This window comes from Alligator mississippiensis, chromosome 1, assembly GCF_030867095.1.
Source record: "Alligator mississippiensis isolate rAllMis1 chromosome 1, rAllMis1, whole genome shotgun sequence".
Classification (NCBI taxonomy): Eukaryota; Metazoa; Chordata; order Crocodylia; family Alligatoridae; genus Alligator; species Alligator mississippiensis.
This window is the reverse complement of record NC_081824.1, coordinates 450,745,251-450,751,250: the sequence shown is the minus strand read 5'-3', so window position 1 is coordinate 450,751,250 and position 6,000 is coordinate 450,745,251. Positions and strand designations below refer to the sequence as shown.

At 53.9% G+C, this 6,000-nt stretch overlaps 1 non-coding gene across 1 annotated transcript; it reads right to left on the bottom strand.

Annotated features, from left to right (window-relative positions):
- On the bottom strand, positions 1-190 carry LOC132247883 (U2 spliceosomal RNA). The gene has a single exon (XR_009459289.1). It is a non-coding gene; the product is annotated as a U2 spliceosomal RNA (small nuclear RNA).
- Between the last annotated feature and the right edge of the window lie 5,810 nt (positions 191-6,000).

The window sequence follows — 6,000 nt, the reverse complement described above, 5'->3', positions numbered from 1 at the left end:
GGAGCAGGCACCGGGCCCAGAGGCACTACAATACTGGGCTGATGCGTGGAGGGGCTAGAGCAAGCTCTGAGGCCCGCTCCCAGCACCAAAAATGCGTTTAATGCGTCAATCCTCGCATCGAGAACATATCAGCAATTAAACTGATAAGAACAGATTTTTTTTTTTTTTAATTGACATAGTACCAAAATATTGAAATCTCAACTCAAACAACAAAGACTTTGATTATCCCGCTCCAAACGCAAACGTTTACATAAATTCCCATCATACTACATTACTTTCAAAACAACCAAAGGACAATTACATTTCTTTTCTCCAAACAGAAACCCAACTTGGAACAGATATCCAAAAAACCCCTTTTAACCCTTCAAACTAACCCTTCCCCATTCCCCTTTTTTTACTCTACACCAAAATCCTAATGGCTATCCCTCCCTTCACTCAAAAAGCCTCCTCCACTCCATCCCCTCCCACTCCCCTTTCCCTCTACTACGATAAGATCCCAACTCTGCATACAATAAGTAAATACACTCCCGTGATGAAAAATAAAGCCCTTTTTGCACCCACAAACACCTCGCTTTCCAAATCGCCACCTGTGCACAAAGTAATAACACCCTAACCTCCCACTCCCTCTTCCTACAACCCACTAACCCATACAGCGCCCCTTCAAAACTCACACAATCCCCCCACCCCATTGCCTCACAAAACCTCCCCACCCTCCGCCGGACCCGTTGAGCAAAAGCACATTCCCATAGCACATGAACAATAGTCTCCTCCCACGGACACTCCGCCGACCTTGTGAGACCCCACTATCGCTGTTCTGCCCTCACAGGGATCACCCTACAAACCACCCGCCATGTGAAATCCTCATGCTCCCCCTTCCACCTTTTCCCAACTATCCCTTTCTGTACACTCCCCACCTGCATCCCCGATAATTCCCCTATATCTGACATTGCATCCCACCCGCTTTGCATCCCTCATACCCTACCCCTTCCAAACCCTTTGCCCTCAAAAAATTCCACCCTCTCGTGTACCACTTTGCTGGCTTTTCAGCCCACACCCCGGTCCACCGCCCCCCATACAAACCCAGCCTTCTCAAAAACCTCCCCGCCCAGTATCTGCAAAACTCCCCTACTTTCCTCCCTTCCAACCCCGCCGCCCTCACCACCCCCTTCCAAAAATGTGCATAGACAAAAACTTCCAATTCCGGTACCCCCCACCCTCCCAGCTCCTCCCTCTTATACACCTCCCCCCTTGCCACCCTCTCCATCTCCTCCCCCCCCTGAAAAATAAACAAACTTCCCTCTGTACCTGCCTCACCTGCAGCCAAGTGGGCAGGTACACCATCGCCACAAATAAAACCATCAGTAACGAAAACTGCTTTATGACACTAACCTTCCCCCTAAACAACAACCTTCTTGTACCCCATATCCCTACCACCTTTTTCACCCTCCCTCAAACCACCTCCCATGCCTGTTCCCCTTTCCCCCCCACATCCATATAGACCCCCAACACCTTCGCCCCCTCCCTCTCCACCTGCCAACCTTGCTCCTCCAAACCCCTCCATTCCCCTATTGCCAACAAAATGCTCTTCCCCTTATTTACCCGTACCCCCGCCACCTCCCCATAGTCCCTAATTCCCTCTACCACCCTCCCCAAAGACCCCTCGTCCCTGACCACAAAAGCAATGTCATCCATATATACCATCACCTTAACTCCCTCTTCCCCCCCCCCCCCCCGGCACCAGAACCCCCCTCACCCTCCCATCCCTCTGCACCCGCTGCGCCAAAGGCTCTATCCTGCATATAAATAAACCCGGAGAAAGGGGGCACCCCTGCCGCACCCCTCTCTCCACTCGAAACTCCCCCCCCAGAACCCCCCTCACCAAAATCCTGCTTCGTGCCCCTTCATACAATGCCCTCACCCACCCCACAAATTTCCCCGGGAACCCCATCAGCTCCAAAACCCCAAACAAAAACCAGTGCTCCAAACTGTCATACACCTTTTCAAAATCAACACTACCCACCACCACCTTCCATCCCCTCTTCCCCACATACTGCAGCATCTCTCTCATCACCCATTGAGTATCTACAATCCTTCTACCCTTCACCGCACATGTCTGGTCCCCCCCCCACCCCCACCTTTCCCAACACCCTCCCCATCCGCATCGCCAACACCTTTGAGAATAACTTAGTCTACATTTAACAAAGTGACAGGCCTCCAATTTTGGAGCGCCTCCCTCATTTCCTTCTTGTGTAGCAACACCACCACCCCCACCGCAAACCCCTCCCCCACTACCCCCATCTCCATTAGCTCGTGAAACACCTCCACCACATCCACCCCACCACTTCCCAAAACCTTTCGTAAAATTCCACTGGTAGCCCATCCAAACCTGGTGTCTTTCCCCTTTTCATTTCCCCCCCCCCCCCCAACGCCTCCCTCACCTCCCCTCCCGTCATGTCCCTCTCCAGATCCCCTCCCTCCTCTTCCCCTACCCTCTCCTCCAATTCCCCCAACCACCTTCCCCTTGTCCCCCCATCCACCTCCTGCCTCTTATACAACCCCACATAAAAACCCGTCACCTCCCTCAACACCTCTTCCTGATTTTCCACCCGCACCCCCTCTCCCATGATCACCAGCCCCACTTCCTTTTTCCCCTTCCTTACCCTCTCAGAAAAATACTTCCCCCATTCCTCCCCCTCCCCCACCCACGGTACCCATGGCAAAAACATTTTTTCCCCGCTCCCTCCCCCGAAACCACTCTTCCACCGCCTGCTTTGCCTCCCCCAACTCCCGCTTCACATCCCGCCCCCCTGCCGCCTCCCAAATCAACTTCTGCACCCTCCCCTGCAGCCTCCTCAATTCCCTTCTTTTCTCCCACACCTTCTGCTTCCCCACCTGCATAAACCACTTCTTAATTCTTTCCTTTGTAACCCTCCACCACTCCCACCTTGACTTAAACAAAACCTTTGTTGTCTGCCACTCACCATACTCCTTCCCAAACCTCCCATACACCCCCTCGTCCCCCAACACCCTTGTATTCAATTTCCACACTCCCTTCCCTCTCCCCCCCTCCCCTACCCGCAAGTCCACCTTCACCACCTTGTGATCAGTAAAACCCACTTCTAAAACCTCCTTACCCTCCACCCTCACTCCTTCCGAGATCAAAACAAAATCGATTGTAGATACCCTCCCTCCCCCCGGATCGATCCTTGTTCCTACCTGCTCCCCCTTCCAAACGTCCACCAACCCCTCCTCCCGAATCCAATTCCCCAACCATCTCCCTGTACTATCCAATACCCCTCCACACACCCCCTTCCCTATCACTTTTCTATAAATACAATTGAAATCCCCAACAAAAATCCTTTCCCCCCCCTACCCCACATATCCCCATCTTCTTAAAGAAATCCCTTCTCTCAGCCTTCACCACAGGTGCATACAAGTTGAAAATCCCCCCCCCCCCTTTCCACCCTCATGTGCTGCAAACGACCTTCAATTAAAGTGTCCACCCCAATCACCCTCACCCATGCCTCATTCACCAAAATCCCCACCCCTGCTGCCTTATTTCCCCCACCCACCACAACCGACCCTTCTCCCACCTTTTCCCCAAGAAACCATAATTCCCCTCCCAACCAATCCCACATTCTTGCAAGCATATAATGTCCACTTTCAATGTTTTTAGGAACTCCCCCACCGTTCCCCACCTCTTTCTTGAAAATAAACTCTGCACATTTACGGAGGCAATTCGGAAACTCCCTTCCATTTCAATTCCTTTACAAAAAACCAACAAAACCACCCTACCCCTTCACCCTTCCTCCCCACTCCCGCTCTCCGAGGACTCCCCGGATGATTCAACGCCCTCCCTCCATATCCCAGTTGTCTCAACGAGACTTTTCACAGCTCCCGGACTCAAAACACCACTCCCCTCCTTCCCTTTCCTTTCCCCCTCTCTCCCTTTCATTTCCCTTGTCTTCTTGCTCCCTCCCTCCTCCACCCCCAGTTTCTTCTTCCACCCCTTCCCTTCCATCTCTTTTTTCTTTTTCTTCAAACCCCCCTGTTCCATCGTTTCCATCTCCTCCGCCCAGTCCTTCCTCTTCATTTGTCCCATCCCCAATTGCTCCACCATACCCCGCAGTTGTTTTAATACCATATCCCTTCTTCCCCCTTTCCCTCCCTTCTCTCCCCCCCATCTCTCTTTCCTCCTCCAGCAAACCCCTTACCCCTTCCTCTATTCCCCCCTTGTCACACTCCTCCACAGGTGTTTCCTCCACCACCATTCCCTCGCCCCCCTCCTGCTGCCCCTCCTCCTCCACGTTCCCCTCCTCTCTTCTGTTCTCCTCCTGGTTCCCCCCTGCCGCACTTTATTCGCATTAGAAAACGGGCACTGCTGCTGTATGTGCCCCTCCCGCCCACAGCCCCTGCATACCAGCTTCTCTTTACAAAACTGGGCCCTGTGCCCCATTGCCCTGCAGCGAAAGCATATGGTCAATTGGCAAAAGGCTGCCAGGTGGCCCCCCTGCCCACACCTGCTACATAACTTCGGCTGGTCATGATACGTTAAATACCCTTTATAGGGCCCAATATGCACCATAGACTTCAAATGCCTCACTGCCCCTGGACTCCCCCCGCCTCCTCATGTAAGACCACCTTTGCCCTCCACAACCCCATCCAAATTACCCACCGGTCTCGCACTTTTTCAACATAAACCACTCTTTGGACCCTCCCTTCCAGCCAGAACCCCACCTCATCCTTCTCCAACATATCATTATACATTTTAATAAACAACACTCTCGCACATGCCTTCTGCCCCACCTCAAAGTGCAACCCCTCCAACTCCCTGTTGCACCGCCTCTCCATGAGCTTTCCAGAAAGCAGCGTAGTTCTTATCATCCACAAAGGTCACATTCCATTGTCTATAGTTATCAAAAGCTACCACGCAGCTCACATCCCTGGGGTTCACTTTCAATGTTGAAAATAGAACCGCGGCCATAAAGTCCACCCGATTCAACGTTTTCAGTCCTTTGTGGCCCTCCTGGCCCAAAACCACCTTCAGCCTCCATTTTGTCCCCCTTCCTGCTCCTCCATCTTCTTTCTCCGCTCCCGACGCTGCCGCAGCTCCTGCTGCTTCCTTCCCCTCCTCAGAACGCTCCTGCCGTCCTCCCTCCACCACCGCTGGTCTTCCCTCTTCGGGGATCTTCCTCCCCCCTGCTCTCGCCTGGGCCTTCCCTCTCTCCTGTACCACCCTCCACCCTCCCTCCTTCGCTGAACGCTCACCTCGACCTCCAAACGCTCCTCCGATCTTCTGGTCACCGCTTCCGCTCTCCCACGGATCTCGATCTTCCCGTCCTTCTCTCCTTTCAGCTCCTTCCTCTGCCATTGTCGCCTCTGTCAAAATCGCCAACGCCACTGCCTTCATCTCCGCCGCCGCTGCCTCCGTCCTCCCCAGCGCCCGGCCTCTCGAGGCCCGACCAGGCAGCGGCTGGACCTAGGCCTGTCCGCCAACCTGATCTGAGCCTTCAAGAGGCCGAGAAACAATAACCCGCCCAGCCCCAGAGGGGGAGTGGGCCCCCCAGGCCAGCGGCCCAGCAAGCAGGGCCGGGGGTGGCCCCGGCAGGGCAGTGGCAGTCAGTCCTGGGGCCTGGCAACTGAGCGACTGGCTGGTTCTGCTGTGGGAAAGCCACCGTGTGGGTGGGCAGGGGCTGGCAGGTGTGTGCCGCTCCTGACTCAACTCATAGATTTCATAGACATTAGGGCTGGAAGGGACCTCAGAAGATCATAGAGTCCATCCAGCCCCCTGCCCAAAGGGCAGGAAGTCAGCTGGGGTCATAGGAGCCCAACAAGATAAGCATCCAGTTTGCTCTTGAAGGTGTTCAAGGTAGGCGCTTGAACCACCTCCGCTGGCAGGCTGTTCCAGACAGACCTTGCCTTGGGGGCTTGGACAGGAAAGAAATTCTTCCTTATGTCCAGCCTGAAACGGTCTTGTAGTAGTTGATGACCATTTGACCT